The sequence below is a fragment of the Parus major genome, chromosome 5 (genome assembly GCF_001522545.3).
Source record: "Parus major isolate Abel chromosome 5, Parus_major1.1, whole genome shotgun sequence".
Lineage (NCBI taxonomy): Eukaryota > Metazoa > Chordata > Aves > Passeriformes > Paridae > Parus > Parus major.
The window spans coordinates 5,317,316-5,345,045 of NC_031774.1; the positions used below are offsets into that span (position 1 = coordinate 5,317,316).

General features: G+C 39.0%; 1 long non-coding RNA gene across 1 annotated transcript; it reads left to right on the forward strand.

The window, feature by feature from the left end:
• The first annotated feature begins 1,212 nt into the window (after nt 1–1,212).
• LOC117244592 lies at nt 1,213–27,730 on the forward strand. Its single transcript, XR_004497986.1, has 3 exons — nt 1,213–1,236; nt 26,181–26,255; nt 27,295–27,730. It is a non-coding gene; the product is annotated as an uncharacterized LOC117244592 (long non-coding RNA).

The window sequence follows — 27,730 nt, forward strand, 5'->3', positions numbered from 1 at the left end:
GGCATGCCTGGAAAATTGGGTGCAAAGGTTCTGTGCTATCTTTCCAGCCAGGTAAGTGCCAATACTTGAACAGCTGCAACTTTGCAACTTCTGTAGCAGAACGGAGGCTTCCTGCATAATCAAGGCTGATCATAGAATCAGGGTTGCTCTTCTGGAAAAGTTTCTGCTGTAGAAAGATAAACACATTTGTTTTGTTCTTCAGGGAGTGGAAAATAAGTGTTTTTGAAGTCAAGAACATTTTAATTAACAGAAAAAGTAGACTTACACTAGACATATTAATATGAGTGGATGTTTTTTCTCTACCCCAATTATTTCCTGCAAGCATTTAGCTGAGGAACCTAAATTCTTTGGTATAAATTTCAGATTGTAATGGTGGGTGCAGCCTCCTCACTGCCTAGTTTTCAAACACTTCAATGAAAGAAATGTGAAAGAGGCATTGGAAAATAAAGCAATGATAAAAACAAGAGTCTGGGGAAAAGTAAACCCTGCCTTGTCATTTTAATAACCAGTGCCACATATTGAAGCAGTGGAAGTGGATGCAACTGCCCAGTAAGCACAAGGACAGACTCAAGACTTGCTTTTTCCCTTCTGAAATTAATTCTTTAACCATGTAAAATTGCCTGCCTTGGACTGAATGTTACTCTAAACCAAACTCTGACTATTTCAGTGTGTCTGGGGAATGTAGTAATTGGAAGCAGATTGTAATGATTGCAAATAGCTATTCCCAGCATTTGTATCCTTGTTGTATTCTGGATCTTCACAATACTAAAAAAGCTAGTTAATCAAGAAATGGCATGCAAGAGACTGGACAACAGAAAGTGGTCTTAGCCTTGATACATCTTTTTGGTAAATACATTGCTTATTCTTTTCTTCTTTCTCCTGCTGTGGAAATTGTATTTATTCAAAGCGATAATACTCCTGCTTTGTTGATCTGGAGCACCAGGGTAATGCCAGGCAATTGTGCCACTCCCATGGTGAAGAGAGCAGGCACAGCTGCTTCCTTCAAGCAGGTGTGGCCATTTCCTTGGAAGATACAGGGAATTGGGGAATTCTGTCTGCCAGCTTTCTCACCAGAACCCTTCACCATTCCTTAAATGATTTTATAGCCGCATTCCTCAATTTAGCCAACCTGCCGTGGGCAGAGGGACCAGAACAAATGGAAAAGGCTGTTCCATATACTACAATCTTTCCTAAACTGAAATATCCTTAAGGACTTTGTCCTTGCTTCACAGGCAGGTCAGTACCCATGACTGTGGGGGATTTTTGGTAGCAAAATTCCAAGTTGTGGATGTGTCTGAGCACAAGGGGGTGTGTGGAAACCCAGTCCTGGGAGGTACCTCAGCTCAGACTGTTACTGTGCTTACACACATAGTTAACCTAGTAAAATTGAGACTGCTTACACATGGATTTACTCCAGTAACATGCCTTCAAATCCAATTTGCTTGTTTGCTCTTTCTGTGCCTGGCAGGACTGGGAGCCCTCCTGCAGCTGCTGTTTTTCTCCCCACTTTCTCCCCCACAGGCTGGTGGTGATTTGCCCAGGATGGAGTTGCTGTTGAAACCTTTGACTAGTCTCTTTACTGCTAGTTTCTCCCACTTTACCTCACCAAATGTACCACCAGGACTGCTATTTTCCCCTTTGGGTGGAAAACCTTGTTTTTGGGGCCTGGCAGGTGCTTCTCAGGCTGCCTGAGGGGTCTGCCATGCTCTGGAAGGTTCTGTGGAGACACACAAGCTTGGGGAGGGCACCTTGGGCACAGCATGTGGCTGACAGCACTTCTTCAAAAGGCTGGAAGTGTTGGGAACAGCCTGGGTTTGGAGGGAAAGGCGTGATCTGAGGAAGCAAGGATTAGGTTTTGAGGCCCCCGTGCCATTGTGGGAGCAGGGTCTGATGGCAGTGGGGCTGCCTGTTAGCAGGGATGGAGTGAGGGCACAGGCTGGGCACTGAGCAGTGCCAGAAGGGAAAGAGATCTGTCTGGCAACAAAAATCTCTGCTCCCTGGCTATGGGATGCTGGTGATGGGGTGTGCTTGGTGATCCCAGGAAAGGGGAGAAATCCCCTGAGCACAGTCCCACAGCAGTGCTGCGATTTCAACTCCAGCTCACTCAATCAGGCTAATACTTTGTCACTAGATGGCCTATCCTTGCCATTTCTTATATTAAGTTTTTCCTTGTGGATTTTTCTAAAATGTTAAGCTTCTTGCCTTTTCCTTTTCTCTTTTACTATAGTGTTTTTTGAACTGCAGCCATGGAACTGCTTCTCTGCCTTGGGCCTCGGGTAAATGGCAGCAAGTGCCGCACTGTAGGTCAGGGAGCAGGCAAGGGAAAGGCTTTCTCCTGGCAGAATTGTATTTTATTCCATGGGGAGACAACATTTCTTTGCAAAACACTCCTCTGACTTTAAAATAATACATAATAACTATAAAATTACCAAATGTCAGGTAAACAAAAAGTTATTAAGAATGACCTTATTAGTTCTATCTGCAATTCGCAGAGCGAGGTAATTGTCAAGCCTCACTGTTATTAGGTTGAAATAATAGTTTGGGGACCATCAACATTAAAATTTCATTATGATGGGACAAAAAGGCTCATGTATAATCAATAGTAAGAATCCATTATTATTGACTTGGAATGAATGAAGCATGAACACATTTGTGCAGATATGAACAGTTTGCAATCTTTTGAATAATAAAGAATTAACACTACACAGATAATGCCATTCTGGGAATTGGACTCAAACTCAAATTGGTACGTGTCTCTTTGTTATAAAGTCAGATCCACCTCCCTGGGTAACTTCCATTAGGCTTTTTCTCAAAATGCTTTCTACAGTTTTGTATTCCTCATCTCTGGTTCATGAGGGAGGTGGGCACACAGGCCAGGCTTGCTTTGGAGCACGCTCTGCTTGCTGTGTTTGGTGATCCTGCTGGGAATAGCTCTGCTTTGGGACACGATGCAGAGGACACAGGTGCCTGGGAGCAGGTTGGAAAGGTGCAGTTGCTTTCTGCCATCATGAGCCTGGCAGGACCATTTCAGTGAGGCAGTGTTGCTGCTTGCCTTGCAAGAACCAGGCTGAAATAGGTGAGGGATGGTGAATGCAGAACAGAGAAGTACAGAGCCGGTGGCGTGTGCTGGGGATGTGGCCAAAGCTGTGGTTGGGATGTATGACATTACCTTGTCTGTGTGCTGAGACAAGATGTTCCCAGCATGTTCTGTTCTGTCTCTGTGGGATATATCACGCTGGCAGTATTGCTGGGCTCTTTTTTTGCACTGATGAGGTGAACCCAAAACGCTCTTCATTATGTGCTAAATCTGCTGCATTTAAATCTTTTTCAAACTGACTTTGAATTTCTATGTACTAAGTGCCTTTGAAAGGTGTTATTTAAGGGTATTGTAACCCTCTTCCATACTAACATCTGCCTCTCAGCGTTGTCTTCTGGCTGTGGTTTACCTGCTCCCTCATGCTGGCTCCCAGCTGCTCTGACATCCAAGGTGCTCCCAATCTCCATTGACTTAGACTGCATTTTTACAGGGAAGAAGGTTTGGATTTCTCCAAACCTGCCTCTGCTATTACAGTGAAGAAGGTCAAATATGTAGTGTTACTTGTGGGTTATGGAGTGTTCTCCAGTGCTCTTACTCCCACATCTTTCGAATTCCCAGTCATGGAGCACTACAAGGAAGATTCTGACCATCTGCTCCAAGTATACAGATGTGCAATCTTAGAAGCACTCCCTACAATTGCTGGTCCAGTCAAAGAGCACTAGGAGCAGAGTCTTCTGGAAACCTGCCTGGTTTTTTCCCTGTGGCTCCATTCTGTAGCATGCCCTATTTCTAATGGAATTGGAAAAGTCACCTGATGCCTTAAAAAGAAGTAAAGGGATCTTGTGGCTGTGGCACTTGACAGGCTCAAGGAGACTTTCTGGGGAATCTGGGAAATATTTCTTTTTTACCTGTGAAATGGAACCAATTATTTTTTTAGTCAGTGGAAAGGGAATTATTATTTATTACTTGCATTGCAATAGCACTAAGGGCTGGTTAGGCTAAATGCCCAGAAATAGAGAAAGTCACTTAATGAATTAAGTGTATTTTTTTTTTCAAAAGCACTCATAATACTTTGGATGGAAGTGGGAATGAGTGGTGTATGGCAGTGGCACCTGCTTTAAGCCATTAAAGTGAGTACAATCATGAGAGAACATGAGTGTTATTTCCTTTCAAATTTACTAACAGTGCATTTCTTCTTGCCAATACTTAACTTTCAGATGCCTTTCAGGGATAAGAAAGGAAAACAACTGGGAGACAAAGGACAGTACAGTGAGGCAGAGGGGAAAATCTGACCTAATCCTGGGAGAGAGTGAGGATTATGCTGGCTCATTTCCAGTGTCCCCTTTTCCAAGGGGGCTAGAAGAGGGGGAAACCCTTGGCCTTTCCAGCAAGGAAGATCCAAAAGTTTTAGAGCATATGGATATATATTCAATTTGGCCTTAATTCCTTAAACCTGTCTGAAATTATGGGCATACCACATGTTTTGTAATTTCTCCCTGTGAGAGCAGAGGTTATGGACAACCTGAGATGTTTCCAGTGAGAAAGATGGAGGGGAAACCTGAAGAATGGAGACACACTGAAGATTTTTTTCCTGCTGGAAGGCATGAGCCTCTTCTTGTTCTTTATTTTTTTCTTTTTGCTTGTTTTTCTGTTGATACATCATGAAAGCCATTGATATTTCCTTTATTTCCCTAAGGAAGAAGAACAAGGGATAAATAGATATGTATTTATATACATATGTATATAAATTTATCAAAAAAAGAGGGAATTTATATTATTTTTTTTGGTGCTGAGTTTAATTTCTGAAAATGTTCTCGAATTTTTACTATTTTTTTTAAAAGTGAGAGATACGTGCAGGGCACATAGAAACATTAAAAAGATTTTACAGAGCACATACCATAAATCAATGAGTAAGTTGTTCAGAACAGCACAACAATGAATATAACGGAGCATATATAAATCTAGGGATAAGGAAACCTTTTTTCTAATCTTGTCAAGTCTCCTGCTGATTTATAAAATAGGTGAGTAGCCAGCAAAATCATCAAAGTGTGCCCAGAAATTATACAGTGGTCTAAAAATACAATACTATTATATTCACAACACAGAGTATTCATCACTGATATGGTTCCATAATTATAATTGTTAAACATGAGTCCTCCATACCAGATCTGATACTTTATTAGAGTGATTGATCACTGCAAAATTTGTCTACAGAGAAAAATCCTATTTTTCTCCAGTGAATTGCATCAACCTATTTTCCTTTTAGTGCTAAAACTAGTTTCAAGTACTCAGTTTCAAGGCTGACTTCTTAGCATAACTAAGTTTTCATTTAAGTTAAAAATTTAAAGACCAAGTCTTTCAAAACTTTTTCAGACCTAAAACTATGAAGTACTATTGGCTATAAACTTATGGATCTTGTCTTCTGCTTCTTTTGGATCTGCTTCCCTGCTATGCTGCTTGGATCCCTTTTGGCTTCTATGTGTTTGTTTTCCATTTGTATGTAAAAGTTTTTCTGATACCATACATTTAATATCTGGGAAGGACTCAACATATTTGAATTCTCTTCTTGGGAAAACCATTTAAGTTCTGCCTTTCTTGCAATCTGTTCCTGAAACTTTGAGGCAACTGGTAAAGATGCAGTGCTTTCCATAATGAGTAATATTTCAAATCAAAGCATTTTCTTACGATCATAATTGTTTTTAAGTAATATTTATAAGGGGAAAATGCAGTGCAATTTACAGTAGTTTAAACCAACCATGAGAATGCTTCATGTTCATAAACTGCATTTCACTTTAAACTGCTATGGATACCCAAGAGGCCATGAATTTGCATACATGCATTTTAAACTGCATTTTCTTTCCTTTTTTTATTTTGTGTGTGTGTGCATGGTGACTTTTTCCTTGCTGAATTGCTGCCTCTTGTCTCTTTTTTATTGCTGCAGGATACCTGCCACAAAATAATTGCAGGTATGGGTAATGTCCAGTTTTATTCCTCCACCACCTTACCAGTTGGAGAACACATAATACTGCTGGAAGAGACATAAACAGAAATGTTGGTTCTGTTAAGGCATGAGCATGTGTAAACTCAATAGAAGCCATTTTTGTGTGACCTCCCCACTAATGCAGCCCTTTGGATTAGAGAGGATTTCTTCTCCTTAGCAATAAAATAACCTACTCAGAGAACTGTTGGTACTGCTATTTCTGCTTCTGGATAGAAGTCAGAATAATGACAGAAAGTGTAAGTTGTTACTTTTAGGTGGTTTGCTTTGAATGGGGTGAGAGAAATAACTTTACCAATTTCATGCAGCCCAGCAGCCTTCATATTCAAAACAAATAATGACCTTCTCTTTCTCCCAGGCTGTGTCCAAACCCAGACAAAACCAATTGGCTTGTACAGCTGGCACTTTTAAGGATAGTTCACATCAACTGACTCTTGTCATTAAAAGGAGATGGGGCAATGAAATCTATTCAGTCTTAGTCTGTGGAAATGGTTCTAAAGGTTTTGTAGTCACTCCAGTGAAGTTGGCACATTTGATGTCTATCAAAAGAAGAGGTGTGAGCCATTGAGAAATGAGTCTCGTCTTTGAAACAAATCTGTTAATTTTTTTTTTTTTAATTTAAGTGCAAAAAGCATCTTAAAAGATTTAACTTCAGTTTCTTTGTCACTTTTATAGCTCCAAAATGCTAGACAAGTGTTCCTGAACTTCAGTAAAACTCTGTGAATGTTACTGAATTTTGAGTGGTGGAAGGAAGATTCTGATGAGACATACTTCTGCTCACATCAGCTTCCAAAAGTTTTGGTCCTCATTTAAACCTGCTCCAGTCTTTGATCTGGCAGATGGACTGGAAGTCTCTTGGCATCTGATATTAAAGTTTTTTTTGATTTCTGCCACTGTAAAAATTTTCTGAGACTATCTTACTTGGCTGCTTTTCCTTCTGCTTTTGGAGAGAGCAGGTTATTGAGAGACCTTGACTTTAGTTAGGACCTGGACTTGAAAACCATGTGGGATGGAGGGAGTGGAAATTTTAAAGCTGAGCTTTCCAGAGCATTTTGATTGCTGAGAATATTGTTGGCCAAATCTTTTTTGTTGTTGTTGTTTTTTTTTACAGGCTTTTCTTACCTAAAATGTATATAATTCTGTAGTAAATCCTTAGAATAGTGCAGTCTCACAAACATTTCAATTTTTACATCTTTTAGTTACAATTCAATGAAAAATGATTTTGTCTGTCACAGGTAACTACTTTCCCTGTGATGTTTGAACTTCCATTATGACACTCATTAAATCATGTAATGTGGAGAGTTCTTTGTAATTACATTTTGACAAATACACATTTCATGTTCATGACATTATACAAAATAACTTGCCTTTAACTCTTCAGTTTCTGCCTTGTTTTCATTTCACTGCAGTAGGGTTTTACTGTTCCTGAACAGCTTTCTTTTCATAGAATGTGTGTAAAAAAAGAGTGCAGTTTTATAACTTACATGTTCATATTTGTCATATATACAGATCAGTCTTTGTGGTTTCATTAAAACAGTCAGGAAAAGCATGAATAGGTGCAATTTTGCCATATAATAGTTTTAGTTTGTGTCCAATTTTAATTTTTTTTATAGAATTGTAATGGGGGATTGATTAGACTTGATAGTCTCAGAGGTATTTTGCAGCCTAAAGATTCTATGATCAGAACCTCCTCTTTGCATATCAATTCCATTCAAGCAAACCAGTGTGAGTGGAGTTTGTGTGTTCCAAGCAGGAAAGATTGCCACTGACTGAGATAGGTGACACATGGAATCAGCTGAAGCTTACCTGGTGTTTGCCCATCTCTGGAGAGTGCTTGTGTTCTGTATTTAATCCTTGGAGAATTAAAAGGAGTTCATTCACCAGATGAGCACAAAGCTAGATAAAACCCCGTATGAGCAGAATCCCTTAAATCCTTAAAAAAGGAGAAGTGAAATAGTGTAAGTTGCCTCTAGTATTCAGTGTTGTTTCCAAGCATTTTCTGCTCACCCAGATCTATTGAACTGTTCTCTAACTGGTGGGGATTCACATAATGTTTCTCCCCCATTCATTTAGCAGGTAAATATTGTTGTTGCTTCTCAGCTTCTAGGTTTTTAAGGCTGTCCCTTGGCTTGTGCTGATTGCCTTCCACTCTGCAGATCACTCACAAATGATGCCTGATACCTCTGTGCTGACAATGTATGAGAAATTCTTGTGTTCAATACTCTGTGTTTGAAACCTTTGTTCCCAGAGAACCAAGTGTTTCCCTCAGCTCTGTCCATTAACAGTAGACCACATTGTATCATATTTATTTCAAAGACCACGGGAATATTGTTATCCAAACTAGCAAAATTGGAATACGTTCCATCCAAAGAGATTTTCCTCTCTGCATTCAAGGCATCAAAATTTTTCTTCCATCAAAACATAACAATTGTAATGAATGATATCATAATACTGAGAACTGCTTAAGAGCTTCCACTTTAAAACTGTAATGGGCCATGCCGACAGAAGAGGAAAAAAAGGCTAAAAGCATAAATTGAAGATAATCAATGTGAATAGACCTTACCCATTGTGCAGTTTGAATAGGATAAGCACATATTATCTGGCATAATTGGTTCATGTGATTTTCTAATTGAAGAGAAGAAGTAATTAGAGCCTAATTGAAGCAAAGTAACACAATGTCTGTCAGCGTTTCGCCTTCTACCACACATTATATTATTACCTGTCATCTTTTACTTTAGTGGGAGTGAAAAAACGAGGAAAAAAACACCAATATGAAGCCTTTGGAGTTTACCTATCCAAAGCAAAAGTAGACACTAGAGAGAAAGCAAAATAAGGCTGACATTAACTGGGTGTTTCTAAACTAGGAGTGTTCAGTTTGCCCAATTAAGAAATTAATTGCATTTGATAAAATGATATTATAAATCCAGTCCTATTAAATATTAGAAAAAGACTATTTAGAACTGGTTTCATTTGATTCAGGGCTCTGTACTTCTGCTTTACATTTCTAAGTGAAGAACTTTGCAGTGACAAATAAAATGGTTGCTATTTTTAGCAAAATGGTGGAAAACATCATTGCAGCCCTTTCTGCTTTTTTTTTTTTTTTTTTTTATGGACTACATTATTTCAAAACTGTCTAGCATGAGAAGACCAATTGCTCTCAGTGCAGAAAACAGAATGTACTCAAGAAGATGTTTGGGAGATGCTTTGAATAAAAGAGAGAAGAATTTGCAAGTTTTCTCTGTCTTGGGAACAAAAATATGCTTTAAATATTTTCAATTCCCTGAAGAGAGAAAAGAGCCTGGATGATGAATCAGTTTTTATCACTCTACACCCATGAATTCAGGTGTAACTTGAAAACAAGTTTCTTGAGACAATATGCAGTAATTCTTATTAATGAAAGGTGATATCTTAATGGAATAAGAGGTTACAATACGTAAAGAAGGAATAATATTTTTGATAAAGAAGTCGTAACTAATCTCCACTCCCCTTGTTGCTATCATGTATTTAGTGTTGAGTCACTGCCAGTGGAGCAGTGTGGTGCAAATTGGAGATCAATCACCTTCATATGGCAAAGCCTCTCAGGTTTCTTGCTGGCCGCCCTGACTTTAGTTATTAACCTGTAATGTTGGTCACAGATCTGAAAACTTTTTGGTGGAAGCAGTGAGAACAGCACTGTGAGACAAACCAGCTAACCATGATTAGAACAAAGCAGCCAGTTCACAGGCAGCAAGTTCAGGAGGGCTCACCTGGGCAGCTTTATAGAGTCTAGAACAACTGCAGACCAGAAAGGCAGAGGGATTTTAAAAGGATTTTTAAAATTTTGTCTTTGAGGGGCCTAAATTGACTACATTGAGTAGAAGCGAGTTTTGCTTTTTGTCCTGATGCTGTTTGAGATTTCAAATAATACATTTCACAGTAGAAACATGTTACTTGTGAAATCCATGCTAATCCACCTGCCTTGGTGCTGGGTAGGTTTGTAATGCCCATTAGAAAATTAAATTTTATTGAGGCAAGTGGGAGATAGAGGAGGCAAATCTGAGAGGCAAAAATGGGTGAAGGTGTGCAGCCTTATGCTTAACTTGAGAATATATGGTTGAGAATGGGATGGTTTTGCCTGGAACTAGGCAGACAATTAAACCAACAGTTCATCCAAAAAAATTAAAGTTCTCAATTTTTTTTGTTGTTGTTCCTTAAAAATATTGAAAATGCCTCTGTTTTGTGATGAAACCTGAGGCAATTCCTAGTTCTGCTCATGCCCTTAAAGAAATAATTTTGATGGAAAGACTTTGTGTGGAGTATCTTTTTTATTTGTTCTCAGTGGTCACAGCTTGCTGGGCAGCTGCCTAATATATCCTGGAAAGGCTAGAAAAATGGGGCCCATAGACATTGTCCTCAGTTTGGTGCTTTCTGTAGGGGATTCTGGCATTAAAACCAAGATATTGTGGGCAATGAAGGAGAATAATAGTCTGATGATGAGTAAAACCCAGAGCTGCATAAATTGATTATACCTGAAGCTTTGCCTGCCAGATTCCTAAGGCCAAGGAAGATGTGTTCATTTGGGAAAGCTGACATAACATTCTTCCCTTGTGTTTGAATTTGGCTCACTTCCCACAAGAGGAAAGATTTAAGTTAGGCTCTCTAAATTCTTGGAGAAACTTTGAGTTTAAATTTGGAACTAAAACTTCAAGAGATTTGTGGCCCGTCATGTTCCTTTCACCACATAGCATCCAGAGCCTTCCATCATTGCCATCAGGGTTACCTTTTAGCTTTTCACACATATTCACTTTCCCATTTTCTGATGTGACACTGTGGGTAGAATCTGTTACCCTCCCATCTGCTGTTGACCACCAGTGGGGCCAGGCTCATTCCTGAATGTCATTTACTGTTCTGAAATACATGATTAACAGCGAGGCTGTAAAAATGCTTTGCTACATTATGTTGCTTTTTTTATGGAGGTGAGAAAGAATTACATTTTTTAAATAAAACAGTTCATATGAAAGTAGATATTAAAATAGTAATGTCTCCAGATGCTGGCAGTGTCAGAGATGCATCCATTCAATTTATCAGTCCTTTAACATGAGGGCATTTTTTTCTCTCCTGAGTTGAGTAAAGGTGGTGCATTTTGTCTGCATGGAATAAAAATTGAATGTAATGACATGCTTTGCACAAGCTGATGAACACAAAGGAATTAAATCTGTCACCTGGCTGGGTGGAAATTCCCAGTGTGGGAAGCTCCAGCACTGAGCCAAGCACCTGACTCTTGCATCACCTCCTGTTTGCTCTGACGGAAGGCATATGTTAGCAGGTGAGTGTAGGACATGGGCTTCCCAACCTGGCCAGCAAACACATCTTGCCAGATAATTGCTAATATCAATTAGCCTCTTCTGCCTGCCTGCCCCCTCTGTGCAGGGCACAGAACCTCCCTAGGGACTGAGGTGCTGCAGCAATCTCCCTGACAAGCAGTATGGGGAGGTGAGCAGGGATGAGCTCTGCAGGCTCACTGCTCACCCTCAGCTTGTATTAAGCCCGTGTCTTCCCTTCTGTTGATTAAATTAGTTTGATTAAGCCTAGCACATATGACTGCACGCTGCAGTCATACATCCTGGCTGATTGCAATGCCAATATGTGTATAGTTAAATTCCCTTTTGCTTTACTTAAGCAGTGTGAAACTTTGACTGAGTTCTATCTTTAATAGCTCCGCAATTTATGTTCATTGACAACGGATGCAAAGCAGAATGAAATTCAGATAGTAGTGAGCAGCCTCTCTCAATCTCTGTGCTTAATTAAATGGTTCTTCTCAGGAACACTAAATATGAAAATCTCGTTAGTACAGGAGATGAGGCTACCAATGTATTATGTAGGCTGTGCACACTGCGAGCGAGGTTCTGATCTTTGTGTACAGTCTTCTTTTTGTTTGACAATGCATGTCAATAAGTTTTTACCACCAGTGCCTTCAGTTCTCCTTGAGGTATGCTGTACTGATGTTGGAATGTGTGCTTGCTTTAAATGCATCTCTGCACTGCTGGCCTCAAGCCTGAGTGGAAAAGTGTAAAGATCAAACGGGTATCATCTGAACATTTTTCATCTAATTCTTGCAAAGCCTGAAACTCCATTGTTGAAGACATTAATGTGGAAAGAGTAATCTCCAGCAAAGTCAAAGGCCAAGCTGTTTTTATTTTTCAATACAATGAGCCTCATTCATTTGGAAATTGATGGAAAAATTAAATTAAGCATTTGCATGCACTGTAGATTGATGGAGGTCATGTTTCCAGCTTGCTTTACAATTATTTACATTGCAGACATCCTCACAAAGCAGATAAATACTGTAGGTAATAATGCTTAGGGCAGATGTGACAAGGAGAGTTATTTGAATGTATCCATGATATTTAAGATGTAGTTTTTGATTTTAAAAATGCCAAGAACCAAACCTGGGCCTTAGGAGCAGCCTTTTGCCCCTACAGATTGTCTTTTCTTGCAGCTGTTTCTTATGCCTAGGGAAGGCTGGAGGTATTTTGTGCTTACTCAATTACAAGATGTATAGTTTGACCCCATTTTTTTGTTAATAATTTAAAGAGGAGAGAGTGACAGAACCTAATAACAATGATTGGATTATAAAGATCTTCTTTATGAGTCTTTCCCATCTCTCTCTCCCAGTGCAAAAATTAAGAGGAATCAAATAAAATTACCAGGAAACAAACTGTCTGAAAAGACAAATGAAAAATAGAGTTTCTTTGCATCTCTGAAGTTGTGTGTGTTGTGTGTGGAGAAAACTTGCAAACATATGTCCTGATTTTCTCTGATTGAGTACTCACCTTGTAAGGCTTGAGAAGTACAGATTCTGATAGTAATGCATATTGTTTGTCATGATGAAATAAGTGTAATAATTCTAAATATTTGGGTTTTTTGAGGCTTGGGTTAGACCTCTAGGAGTAGAATTTCAGCCCAGCCTCTAATATGCCACCACAAATTATACTGAGGTACAGTCATATATTTAGCCATCTGTATGTGATAGACTTGTGCTAGTAAACAACTGCACATGCAAAAAAAAAATGAAAACCAATATTTGAAAATCAGGCTCTATCTTATTCTGCAGTAAGGTTCCATTTGCATTTTATATTGTGGTACAGTAGCAAGTTAAAATATGTACAATACAACAATTGCTTGAAAAAAAAATCTGTTTTACTTAAGGTACCATTGTTGAAGAATGATAAAATAGTGAAGTGAGGGAGAAAGAGGAAAGAGACTCAGTGAGAAAACTACTCAGCGCAAAACAGAATTCAAAGTAAATGTTTTTACCTGTGTAGACATGTTTAATGTGTTAAAAACAACTGGGAGGAAAATGTTTAGGAGTGATAAACCAAAGCTGAAAACATGTGCTACAGCATTTTTTTCAGCAGTCCTGCCTGGAGAAGGAAAAGTGGGAAAAAAAAGCCTTGAAAACATCAGAGCTCTATATAGCTGCAGAACATAAGGCAAATGGATGCAGGCAGGCATTGCATGAATAGGGCAGGAGAAAGATTCAGAGATGTTTGTATGTAAGATTCAGGTTGGAACTAATCTAGAATCCTACTGTGCAGGAAAACTATTAGGAGAGATGCTTAAAATGGTGAAAAAACCCTCCCAGAATGTTATTATTAACAAATGTTCTCAAGTAAGATTAATTTCTAGTATTTGTATACCTTTGTTTAATTTTGGTTTCCTGACACAAGGACTTCTTGTGTTTTGGCTTTGAAGACTTTTCTTATCCTAATCTATTACTCATTTATGTACAGACTACAATCACAGTTTACATCTTAACCTCTTGCTCAGGTGAAGATTCAGCTGTACATTAGTGATCATGTAGTATCTTCCAAATTTTCTTTATTCTTGAGCCTCTTCTCATTTCTAATTTATTAATAGTGCTTTTGGACTGTGGATATTAAAACTAAAGCCTGTATTCCAATACTAATTACCTTCATGCCAAACTCAGGGAAATAAAAGTTTTTTATTCCTTCTTGCTGTTTGCTCCTTTCAAGCATTTTAGGACCAGATTCTTGGCAGTGGTGTTGTGTAGGATCCATACTTGGCTGGTGATGACGATGGCACTGAAGGTCTAGTCACACCTTGTGTCCCACAGTCTGCACATATACACACTGTTCCCAGATAAATTCCTTTAATGGTGACATAAGTATGCTCAGTGGAAGCAGATTGTTCGGATTCTCTGCAGCTCCAGGAGGAGTAGGGTAAAGATTTTGGGGGGTAAAGGTTTCAGAGGGTAAAGATTTCAGCTCTAAATAATACAAAGTAAGGTGATGGAGACCTTAAGCTTAAACAGCTGAGAGTTTTCTGTGCACGAAGGTGATGATACATTGCCTCTGTGTCAGTGACTGCCTAATTACCATGCATAGTTACTGTTAATGACTCTGCTTCTGCTCCATTTCAGGCCAATTTGGCCGTACAGTGGTGCCTCAGAACACCACGAGGGAACTTTCAAACACCACCCCACCAGCAAACACCTCTGAGCTGCCATTTCTGCTACAAGTGAAGGAAGCAAAGGTTGTTTAAGAAATAAATAACACAACCTTGTAGGTAATGTTACAAAAACTGATTTTGGCTCCGTGCACTTCCAAGAATTTCCTGGTTTGTCTTTCAAGACAGAAGCAGACACTTCTTGCGAATGTGTTTCCCTTCCTTGTTTTTTGTGAGGTGGAGCCTTAGCTTTAAAATGCAAAATTAGGATGGTAAACTCTGTCCCAAACTTCATACAAATGAGAGGCTTTAGTAAGAATCTTATTGGTTCTTTTGGAATGTCTCACACTGCGACTGCTGTTGTTAATGTAACTTGTCTCCTGTACACCCTGCTTTAAATCTTTAAAGAGAGAGGCTAAAGACTTTCCCAAAAGGTCAGGTGTTTTCTGCAGTGATGGACTGCAGAAATAAACTGCAGAAGACTGCAGAGTCATGAATAGGTGTGATCAAATGCATTTGGACTGCTTTGTGGCAGCTTCATCTGGTTTCCTCCCTGTGTGTGATAGTCTTCCAGCCCCACAGAGGGCCATGTGTTCAGCTGGTGGGTATAAAACACTGAGTAGCATGCACTGAAAGCAGCTGGAGGTGTGAACTCCTTGGTACTTAGCTCCCGCCTTTTGTCAGATTTGACTTTAATAGTAACTCAAATAAAGAATGCAAATCTATTGCCTTTGTTGTCTCTGGATATGAAGTCTCGTTGCAGAACTCTCCTGCAAGCAGAGTTACCTTACACCCTTCTTGCCCTGAATTATGCTGGAAGGTATAATCTTTCAAAGAAAATAGGACAGGAAATGGACAGAATCTTTTCCCAAGCTCTTTATTCTTGATATGAGGTTGCATTAACAGCACTTTGGGACTGCATTTAAAAGTGTGACAGTTTTCATGAGTAAATAGAAAGCTGGACAGAATTGTCTGTGAACTGACTTTCACTTTCTGTTATTTTATTATATAATTTAAGCTACATGATGAAAGGCAGCGTATTTTATTTACTATTTCATATTTGGCAGTGGCTCAGAACAAATGCAGCACAATTTGAAAATACATTTTAATGGGTTTGTTATTTTCAGAAAGTGACAGAACTTGCATCTCAGAAGTTCAGCCTCTGCATTAATGGATACCTTTTTAGAAACAGGGAGATCTTTGTATGATGTTTCAAAAACCCTAAAAGGGCCAGGGGGACTGATAACACATATAGAGGGTATGCTCATAAGTATATAACTATGCAGTTACAAAATGAACAAAGTCAAAGAGCACATATTTGTAATCATAAATTCTAAAAAGCCAAGGAAAAAAATTGGTTTAGATATATGTGAATGAAGAATCAAAGTTGCTGCATCTGGATTTATAGCATTTTGTTTAATTGCTCCCAACATGCTGAGAAAGCTAGAATAAAACAAGAATACTATTGCTAGTGTTCTTGGGCCTTTTCCAGACACAAGTCTAGGCAGCACTGATCTTTAGTTTCCTTTAGAGAAATATAACCCTGGAGTCAATTACTCAGGATTTAGATTTAAACTAATGCAGAAGAGAACAAAATGTGTCCCCAAATGTGAGCCAAATGATACTTAAAAATACTCTAAATTTGGTAAAACCATGGTGTCTTTTGTCTCCTGCATTATTAGCATTACAATCATAGGGTTTTTTCATATGTTATATGCTATTGGAAATTTATGGCTGGATCTGGCTTTAATTTATTGCTATTTAACTTACCTATATCTACAGGTGGCTTGAAATCTGGCCATTCTGTGTTGTGTTGTTTTTACTTCAGTAGCTGTTTTTCTTTTCTTTCTTTTTTTTTTTTTTTTTTAATGGACTGAAAGATAAAAATTCCAGTTTCCCGCTTAGCACTTTTAAGTCTCAAATTCCCTTTCTCTGTTTCTCTGGTACTGACTGGAGTTTTTCAAATCATTCTCCTCTCTGTCTTGATCACTTTGTTACCTTGAAATACAGAAGAACCAGTGATCTTTTTTCCCTTTGACTCGTATGTGAAGGCTCTGGGGACAGCAGAGGAAATTATGCTGGCAGCTTAATACAGATCCATCAGTAAGACTCGGTATTGATAGTATGCATGGAATGAGTCTATTAAAAAGTCAAAGAATAGCATTTATGAAAATACAGCATTTACAGCAATATTTTGCCTTAGCATCAACCAAGAAATATATTCATGTAGAGCGACATAATATTCAGTGGAGTGGAAAATAGTTTATGTAAAATTGTCCTGACTATGAAATTGTATCAATACGCAGGGAAAAAGGAGATTTTTCTAAAGGTAAGAAGCAAGCTGTTCTGTTGCTTCATGTAAAGGCTTTTACATGTGATAAAAATTACTTTAGACAGCTAAGCAAAAAAGCTAATTCACAGGAATTACCAAAGAAAACAAGTCATAGGCACTGTGAAGAGAGGTTGCATTAAGGTCAGGACCTCATAAATGATCATGACAGAAAATCGTATGCTCTTTTTGTCTGACCTGCATGAAATATCCATGTCTGCCCTAACTCATAAATGATATTAGGTCTGCAGTCTGACTCAGTCATAAACCAGTCTCTGATAATCCTCTGATGGATGGCAATGATTCCCAGTGATGAGAAATTGATGGTCTGGTGTTTTGGGTACTCCTCGTGCAGATGATCTCTTCCCACGGAAACAAGGGAGTGCAACAAGGCAAAACTCTTCAGCAAATGGGTTTGATTCCTGCCCAAATCTTTCAGCTGCTGGGGATGTGTGGGAGGCCAGAGATGTCTTTCAAGGCTGAGTTCTCGCTGTTCTCCCCAGTGCCATTGGAGATGTGGCTCTGAGGTTCTCGTCAGCTGCTGCCATTGGTCTTCAAGAACGTAAAAAGGAAGATATAGAGTAGTTAATGCAGCCTCGGGCTTAAGCTGTGTGGTTGTCAGCTCTATTCACTTGCTTTTTCCATTTTGACTGGGCCTAGAGCCAGATCCCCAGACTTTCATCTCTAAAGACATGGTGCTGGAAGGGCATGGATGCAAGTGTAAAGGATTATGCACTCAATTACTTGCAGCCAGATGGTTTCTGTGAACCACAAAATCCCTTCCAAAAGGAGGGAGGGAAAGGTGGGTGTGGTGGTTTTTTAAAATATCTTTTAATATCAATGATCATTGCTTTATATCTGTAATTTTTAATACAGTGGTCTCCAAAGAGAGTTTTACTTTAAAAAAACCCAGACAAGCAAAACCTAAAATCATACCTGTACCTTTCTAGTTGTTAAGATTCTGTGGTCTACTGCAAAAGCTACAACTTTCAGGAAGTTCTGAGTTCCAGAATTATGCAGTTTGCATGCCCTGTTATTACTTGGCCTTTGCCATGGATAGTTTAGAGTAGATAATTTTACTTGGAAATGCTGGTTAGCTTAGTGTGGAGCCAGCTTTCCAAAGTTTAGGACAAAACCCTGTGATTTTATACAAAATACATTGTTAATTTATTTCTGGGTTTGAAAACAAACCCAAAAAGTTCTTTGAACTTGAAACCTGTAGAAACTGCTTTTCCCTGCTGTATCAGCCATATAGACAGGAGTGTTTTCTACTGATGACTTGTCTGTGTTCTCAATCTTTCTTTGTTGCATGAACATTTACGTGTGTTATTATGTAGCTTTGTAAGGTATTCGACCCATGAATTCTTTGGGTTACACAAGCACAGAGTCCAAACTATCCCTCAGTAGAGTTAATTTTGCAATGTTCTGATTATCTCAGAAGGTTATATAAACTCCAGAAATATCTCTCATGTTGGCATTTTCTCTAATTGACCAATATGCAGGAAATCAGAGGTGCTCAGTCTGAGTTATCTGTGTATATTGAAAATCTACAGTGGCTGTCTTTCATTTCAGTGTTTTTCTCTAAACTTTGCAGTTTCTTCTGCTGGCTAAAAGAGGAGAAGTACCTGTACAAACACCAAATACCTGGGCTAAATGTGAGAAAGGCTTGAGGGATCAGCAGTGAGTCTTGCTAAAATGGTGGATGTGCTCCATGGAGATGACAAATCCTAACTTAATTTTTGGTAGAGAAATAGATTGCTCAGGGAAACTCTAAAGTTTTTTATTCTGGATTCTGCAACATTGATACAGGAATGTTACCCTCCATGAGCTGATCTCTGGGTGCATTTAATAACAGGACTTAGAGGTGGCTGTCTCATTACACTGCAGTGATTTTCTGTTCTGATAGTGGGCAGAACACCTGGACATAATCTCTGTTTGAAACTGTGCACTGCAGCTATCAGGACTGGATGGTTCAGCAGCCAGCTCATTGTTTTAATTTGAGACAATATCATTATTTAAAACAGAGCTTTATTATACTGCTTTAACTACTGCACACCAAGTATTTAGATCCTAGAAATCTTTTGTAAAAATGTAATAATTCTTTACTGGCAGCTTAAGCAAAGGGATGGGGAAGTGGACTCATTGTCTGTGCCCATATGGCACCAACTTTCATGTTATAAGAAGTACTATTGTAACTTAAAATTTGCCTCCAGTGAATGCACATTCTTTGCTCCTGGATATGTCTGTATAGTGCAAAGTAATTTTTTTTTTCTTAAACATTGAATAGGTTTTTATATATATAATTTCCTTCAGCTCACATATTTTGTGGATTTGATATTATTACATTAATGTGACCTTTGTTGTACCTAACAGTGCAGAGAAAATGCAAAATTCTCTTCCCACTTATCCTCATCAATTTGGTCAACAGAGACCAATGGCTGGGTTATATAGAAGCAACCTAGATTGTTTTTTCCTTCAAAGATCTCAAGTCAAAGGCAGTTTTAGTTAGACAGGTGTGCCAGTCAGTAGAGAAATGGATTTTTTTTTCTTCTTTTTCCTTTTTTTTTTTTTGTTTTTAGAGGTTTTTAATAGGTTAAGGGGGAAACAAAATTGCTTGGTTTGTTAGAGGGAGATGAGAGGGAACAGGTGAAAATATGGACATGGCAGTTGTTTTGTTTTTCTTGGACAATAAGAGTAAGAGGCCTGCTTACAACCTCAAAAATGAAATGATGGGACTAGGCTGAAGTATTTAGAGTGAGCTTGATACAGCCATCCTTGGGAGCAGGACAAATGATATTGCAGGAATAAAGGTGTCTCCACAAATTGATTACATAAAATTTTCTGTAGAAGGGAAGGTGGGGAATGGAATCAGATCAATAACATAGTTAAGATCTGACTCTTCAGAGTTGATCAGCACTCTGAATTTTTACCAGTCCCATGGAAACCACGTCCTTCATCTGGTAGCTGGGGCACTTCAGAACATTTTCGTGCTCTCTTTTATTTACAAACCCACAGACTACAAGGAGACTACATGACTGCAAGGAGCCTGTTTGGTGATGAGTAACCAAGGCTTTGAAAGAGTATGGAGAATTATGAAACAACCAGGAGAAAAAATTCTTCATACAGAAAAATTGGTATTTGCAGGATGTATAAAAAGTTGTCCCCAGAGAAAAGCTAAGACTGATTCACTCTCACTTTAACCTTCTGTGCTGAACACAGAAAAGCTTAAGGTACAAACAGATTGGGAATTAATTGGAGTAATTAACGTTTTGCGATTGCAATGACTTCTAATCAATACTTTATGCAAATAGCTGTATTGATGTGCTGAAAAATGGGTGCTAGTTGTATTTGGATGGGAAAAAAAAATACAACCCACTTTAAAGTTCTAATGAAATTCAAACCTTACAGCTCAGGTAAAGTCCTGACCACATCTTTTTCAAGGTAAAAGAAAGATCCTTTTGTGACCTATTTAATTAAAATTTCTCTGATACAGCTGCTGACTAAACTCCATGAAATGAGGTGGCTGGAGGATGGAGCACATCCTCCTGCTGACTGTTCCCTCTGTTAAAACACTGTTTTATCATGTTAACAAAGCAAAACAAAAACTGTCCTGATCCGTCCTGATCTGAGCTCACCACAGTGAAACCTCTTCCTGTGGTAGGTGTAGTCTGGGGGACTTGGTTCAGATGCCAAAGAAGTGAATGGGATATCAAGAAGCTTTTCAAGGCCAGGAGGAAATGGATAGAAGCCTTTTTTAAGACAAATGAATGGAATCTGATTTCTTTCTCTGTCTCTAGAAACCACCTTTGAATTGTTCCCCAATTTTTTTCCTTCTTGAAGTTGTATTTAGAATGGGTAGTTTAGTGATCACAAAGGTTAAATAGGAGCTGCCAGTGCTTCCAGACTCCAGCCTTCAACTTTGTGGTAAACAACATCTTTAACACATCTTATTTGCCAGTGGTTCCATTTCTTTCCTCTTTTGAGCATGAATTTGGGATTGGGAGGCATAAAAATGCAGTCACTGCTTAAGTCAAACACTTCCCAAATATCTATTTATATAAATGATGGAATTAAAAAGAAAAATCTTTGAGCCTTTGTGTTCAGAAGTAGCAGGAGTGCCTTTGAAATTGTGGTTTGTAAAGCTTCAGACATAAGGAGGCCCGAAATGTTGTGGAGTTAGTTCTTGACAATAAGAAATCGTCATGCTTCTATGGATGAACTTCATGATCTTAAGGGTTTTTTCAATCTAAATGATTCTAAGAAATACATTTTAGTTCTTCAGTTTGGATGTTAATTGATGTCTTCTCACAGGAGACAGGGGGCCATCAGTGACAGGCATTCCTCAATGCAGTTTGAGGACTGTGACAGGTCAGCATTGAGAGATCTTGGAAAATGCTATGTTGGGATGGCTCTATAATTGTCTTTTGTGATGAGGCTGCACTTGACCAACAGAGAAGAAAACTGTGACAAAGTAAATGAGCAAGCATTTTACATATACAGTGTTGGTCTTGTTTTTAGAGATGGAACAAAAATGTGTTTTGTTTTGGTTTTTATATTCTCAAAGGAAAAGTCACGCTACTGTTAGGAACACTCAGAGTGCTGCTGGAGTTTGTCAATAATGCTATGCTGGTTTTGTAAAACTTGCAAGCCTTTTGGCGAGTCATAAGGAAGCATTAAACTTTTCAAGAGAGCCTGATAAGCAAATTCCCTCAGTCCTCAAAGAGGAGGCAGTTCATGCCAGGTATTGGCCAAAAATAGCTGTTGGGATTTCACACAGTAAGCATGTGTCTCATCAGCATTCTGCAGCACTGCCAAAGTTTGCTACAGCATGAAGGAGAAAGAAACAAAGAAACATAAGGAGAAGGGGGGGAAAGGAAGCTAATGAGAAGAAAAATTGCTTTTTAGCTGTTCATTGCAACTATTTTGGTTTCCCAGTGAACCTGAACAGCATCTTAGGTGATAATGTGGGGAAGCTAGCAATTTTGGCACCTGAGCAGGACATATTTGCAGTTTGGGCACTCTGGAAAGAGCTACTTAAAGTATTTGCTGAACAGTGACAGAATGGAGTTTCTGTACTTTCCCAACGTGTTGCTGAACTGGAACCTTAGTGAACTGGGACTCCAGTAGTGAAAGTGCCCCAAAAATTGTGGGTTTTCACCTCCGAGTGCCGTGGGTCATGCTCCCTTATTAAATGAAGGGTTCAGACTTCAAACGTGCATGAAAATCTATTTAACTGCTCTGAGAGTATAGAACACCTTGAAGTGGATGTAAATGCCACAAGGCCTTCTTAAATGACAGTCAAACAAGAGGTAATTCTGTTTGTATTATTTGGTGGGGTTCTTTTAGCACTGGACAGCATAAAGTGTAGTTGCTTAAGGGAGATGTTCAAAGGAAATTTGAGAAGACTCCTGCTTGGGTTGGCCTTCATGTGATAATTGCTTCCACTGAGTCATTTAGAGTAGCAGACAGCTACTCCTCCTCTGAAGAGCTCCCCTCTCCTTTGCAGCTGACAGTGCTCTCCCCGGTTTGCTGGGGCTGACAGAAAGACTGCTGAAGTCAAGGTGTTAAACTCCAGTCATCAGGAAGATGCCAAGGTGTGTGTCACACCTCTTGAAGATGTAAAGCTGAGAGGTTCAGAAAGTCACTTTGCAGGACATGGGCTGCCATTCCCTTTTTCCAAAGGAAGCAATCCCTGAGAGTTGTTCTCTGTGTAGCTACAGCTTTCTCTGCACACCTGCTCTCTCACACTTCATGTTCTACCAATACATTTTGAATTAAGAGGTTGGAGGCACAGTGGTCTGAAAATATTGATAGCTATTTCAAAAACAATCATTTCCAGTGCCCTACCACACACTGAGACCAGTCTGCCATGCAGTCCTCATCACATAATGAAGAGTCTTTATGACCTCTAGGAGAAACTTGTTTGGTACATGACCTAAAAGAAAATGAAACAAATGTTTGGGAACATTATTTGACCTCAAGTTTCCAGAACTGCTTGTCTGCAGGCCGTGGAAGTATTGTGCTGCTTATTGCAGGAAGAATAAATTAATTTTCTGGCTCTCCTGTGTTGTGAAGGTCCTTTACAGCTACAGCTATGATGTTTGCTATCACACTGTGTCCTTGAGCGATGGTAATACAAGTTCTAAAGTTTTGTATGCACTTATGGTTTAAGGAGGATCTGACTGAAAGCAAGATTTACAGGCTCCAAAGCATGTATGCAAAAATTCAGTTGCTCAAGGGGCTCTTCTGCTTTGTCCTCAGCACAGCATAAATTGTCAGGAAAGATGGGATCCAACTGAAGGCTCTAATGTTTCAGCTTTGTTGAAAGGGAAAGTACAAAAAGCTAAAAAACCTTTTCTGGGGATGGCTTTGATATTGGCTAAGGAAGTGGAGACTGCTCTGTATCTACCTGAATTCTACTTCTGAAAAAGATGAAATGAAATATTTCTACCCTTTGTACCGGTAAAAGACACAAAACTAAAATCTAGGGAGTCTCTATATGCTTCAGGAATATTCTTTAGTCCATTTACCAGCTTATCCTCTTATTCGTTTTCAGACTTGCTTTGTATTTGGCTGAAAAAAAAAAAAAAAAAGTGGCTTAAAATCAAAATACTTTAAATACTCTGCCTCAGTAACTTGCTGTGTGTGTGTTGTGTGCTACTTCCCTTCCAGAGGACTATGGCCACATGAAGGCAGGCTGGAGTTTCTGCTGGGTTGTGTCATGAAATGTCTTTACTTTCTGTAACACTTTTGACCACTGGAAAGTGACTTTTTTTTCTGTCATGCCTTCTGCTTTATCTTTAACGTGAAAACATGTAGAAAGTATTCTGAAGGCTGGGAGTGGGGCTTCTAAGCGTTTTTGGTACTTTTAATGTCTCTAAAACAATGTTGCTAGGCTCCTATTTATTCATACAATGCTTATCTGTGCTGTCATGAGAGCCACTCAAGAAATAATAGCCATATTAATGGCATCAACACCTTTCCAAATCAATTAATCCCCTTCAATTCTCTTGGGAGAAGGCAAAAAGGAGGGATAGAACAACAAACTCAGAAATCGACCTTTGAAAATAATTATCTTGAGACCATAATAGGAGAGAAACCTGACAAACTGTTCAAACAAAGAGTATTTTGTAGCTTCTAGAGAGGTGCCAGGCTGGGACATGGTGCTTATGGGGCAGCAACTGGGATTATGAGTGGACATTTAGCAGACAGAGAAGAGGGTTTCTTGTGTCCTGGCACGGGGCTTACAGAAGCAAATCAAAGCAGTTGGCCAGAACAAGGAGTTTTAGAGAAATTGCATGTTTGTTTTCTGTGAACATTTGTTTCACTGGGCTGCAGAGAGGAACCACCAGGCATTGCAATGGAGACAAACATGAAGGAGAAGCAACATTTGGGAGACCTAAAAGCTGATCTCCCTTCTAGATTCCTCATAGCTTGTAACCACACAAATCCTTCCTTCTACTCTTCTGTGCTTTGACCTTAAAAGTCATGAAACCTCCACAGTTCACTTTATGCTGTAGGTTCTTTCATTTGTCTTTAGTTGGGCTCTGGGAAATAATTATGATTAAATCACTTTTACTCTACAGCAAACCTCTGTCTCCATTTATCTCTAAGAACTCGTCTTTGCACCTGTCTTCCAACAGTGCAGCTGGACTGAGTGCATTTTTCCTTTCCTCTCTTCTGATGGGTGAGGGTGAGAACAGACATTTGGCTGAGCTGGTCCAACCCTCGGTGGGAATCCTGCTGCTGCACAGGATTCCCCTCCCACTTCTACACTTTTGTTGCCTCTCTTGTGTCAGCCTGATGTTTAAAAAATCTCAGACCTTGTCCTCTCTCCTCAGCAAGAGTAGTCACTGCATCTTTTAAGAGGTTTCAGTGGCCTGAAAAAGAGATATTTAAGAAGGCTTGGGTTTTTTTGCTCCTTATGTGGTATAAAATGAGGCAGTTATGGCAAAATTTAGGACTTTATAAATATTTGGTCATGTAATGAAGATGTTACTTTGTGGACATGATTTTCTGAACCTGAGGGAATTTCAAGCTCTCAGGGGCTGATTGTTCCCAAGGGAAAGTCTTTGGGAACTTTTCTTTCTCAAGGTCTGTTGTGTAAAAACAAGGTTTTGGTTTCCCAAAACAAGACACAGATGTTCTGAGAGTGTTTTTGTCTTGTCCCACCAATGGGATGAGGGAGGTGTTGCTCTTTTTATGAGTCAGGATAACCTGCATCAGAACACCTTATAAAAAAGGTTGAAAACCCCTGAATAAAGGCTTTTGCCTCCTGAAAACCTCTAGCTGCTTGTGTTATCAGGAACCCTCGCTCCATACTTCATGTCCTCTAGCGACATCACTCTGTTCCATTAGCTAAAGGTGTGTGGGACAGTTGCCTTCATGATGCTCAACGTCCCCTAGCAAAATATGCTTTGAAACGTAGAAGTTTATTCAAAATTTCTGAGTGATTGTGGCCATTACTTGCTTTACTGCTTTAGTGGCAGTTAAAGTCTTGAAATAGCTTTAAAAACAATAACAACAAACGTGAGGTTTTTCTTTTTCCTTAAGTGTTTAGTAAATTATTGTGTGTTTTTCTTTTTGTAACAAATATGTGAACAGATCAAAGACGATTAAATACTGAGGTTTGCTTCAGAGAAAAAGAATATTAATATGGTGGACTGTTTTAGAAATGGATATCTTCTGATTGATAATGAAATCAGACAATGCAAATCAAGTGAAAAAGAATTAGAGCTGATGCCTGGCAGACTAGTTGTTTACAAGATTCTTCTCTGTGCTCTAATGTGTGGAGTATTTTTGCCAAGACTTACTAAATGATGAAATGATACTGCAATTAGGATTAAGACTGGCAGGGACATTCGTTAAAATTCTGCTATTTCTTCTCCAAAACATAATCAATTAAAAAAAAGGCCTTTGAAAATAATGAGAACAAATGAGAAGTCAGGAAGTAGCCAAGTAATCACTTGGCTGGTTCTGTTTAGAGAAACCGGAAAATTCTTCCCAGTCATAATTAAAAATTAAATTACACAAATTACGTCCTCTGTCCTGCAAGTTCATGGGGTGGATGTGTCTGAAAGAGAGAAATAGCTGTAAAACTGCCTACTTCTCTGCAGGAGAGAAGCCAATAAAGGTCAGGTTTGACCTTCTCTATAACCAAAATCAACATGTTCTGAACAAAATTATTAAAAACTGCATTTACTGCTCTAACTATTTGCTATCACCAAGTGAGACCCTTAGAGCTAGCTGACGATTCTAAAACTAATCACAGACCCAATTATATGCTTATAAATATTATTATCAAATTATTGATTTGCATAGCCTGAGCACACAAAACATCAACCTGAATTAATGTCTTGTTGTTCCAGGGATGGTATGAGTAGAATGAAAAAGGCAGACCCAAGTAAATACTACAGTCTGAAAAGGGAAATGTGATACCCCAGGTAAGTAGAGCAAAACTCTGAAAGAAACCAGGTGGCTGAAGAGAACATAGGTGAGTTGTTAGATTTGGTTTGGTGTTTGGGTTTTTTTCTGTGTGATTGAATACTGAGGCTGAGGGTCCCACTGGCACATCATTCCCTGCTTTTCCAGATCACACAGCTTCACTTAAGGACTGAGCAGCCTGGCTGTCAGTAATCAACTTTTGAGAAGTCCTCATAAGCTCTTCTGAGAAAAACAGACCCTCAGTTTTCTATAAAACCTATAAATTTTAGTAATTAGTCCAGAATTTGAAGTTAAGTTCTGGAAAGAAAACAAACAAGCGAGCCCCCACCCCTTGCCCTGCAATTCTCATCCTTGACACAAAAAATTGAAGATTCAAATAACTTTTGGAAACTTGACTTGAACCAAATTGCTTATTGTAAAAATGGGAGTTTAGAGCATTTTAAAATGAGACTTCTAAAAGCTCTTTAATTTAATGGCTACTAAACTTCTATGCAACGCTTTTGAGGCTAGGACAACTGGCAACAAGATGGATTATTCCATTGACACAGTATAATAGCAATTAAATGTATAGTGAAAGCCTTTACAAGATTCTGCCAAAATTACTGAAATGATATTGAGCCCAACTCGTGACCAGTGTAACTCCATCTGTGTCAGTGTTCCTGCTCCACCTAAGCACAGAGATGATGAGTCATAAGGAAAAGTGTATTTTCAAGGGAAGAGAGGGAAAAAGGGTAATTGTAGTACAAATACGAAGCAAGTTTCTAAAATTGTGTTTGACAAAAGACAGTGTTCTTTGATATTTTCCCAGCTGGTTAAAATTTAACTAGTTTCAGGAGAGAGCGTACAGAGTTTGGTCAGAACTAGTGTAGGGAGGGGAAGCTTTTCATAAAGAATTGCTAACAAATGGGATTCAACACTCAAGAGGCTCAGATGGCCTATTAATTCTGGTCCTGGCTTTCTTCCAAAACAACTGTGCTTCTCTTAATTCATGGCTAATTTCTATCAGAGATACCAAGAGACCATTTCTTTTTTCGACAGGAAGCATCCGCATTGCTTAAATGGATTCGTGCGAGGGGCTTTAGCGAGCAGACATTGATTGGCTTCTCTCTGGGGCCCGCTGCAGGCCCGACGGGTTCTGCTTTGACACAGGCAGCAAATGAAATACGACCTCCTGTAAACGGGCCTGAGCTTCTGGGCCTTTGTGGAATCCGGGAGCTAAGGACCTTTTCAATCCCTTTTAATTAATGAAGTGATTTGACTTGACTGAGATTACACTTGCAATAATGAATTAAAAAGTAATAAAAAGAAATCTCTTAACAAATATGCAACAGGGAATGGGGACCAAATTCAGTGAGCATCTGATCCCCACTGCATATCTCATTTCTGTGTGCATTCAGATCGATAGTTTTAAAAGGGAGGCTCTTATTTTCCAAGCACTGGCATCTGCATGCTTCATTTTTTTCAAGTGCTTTTG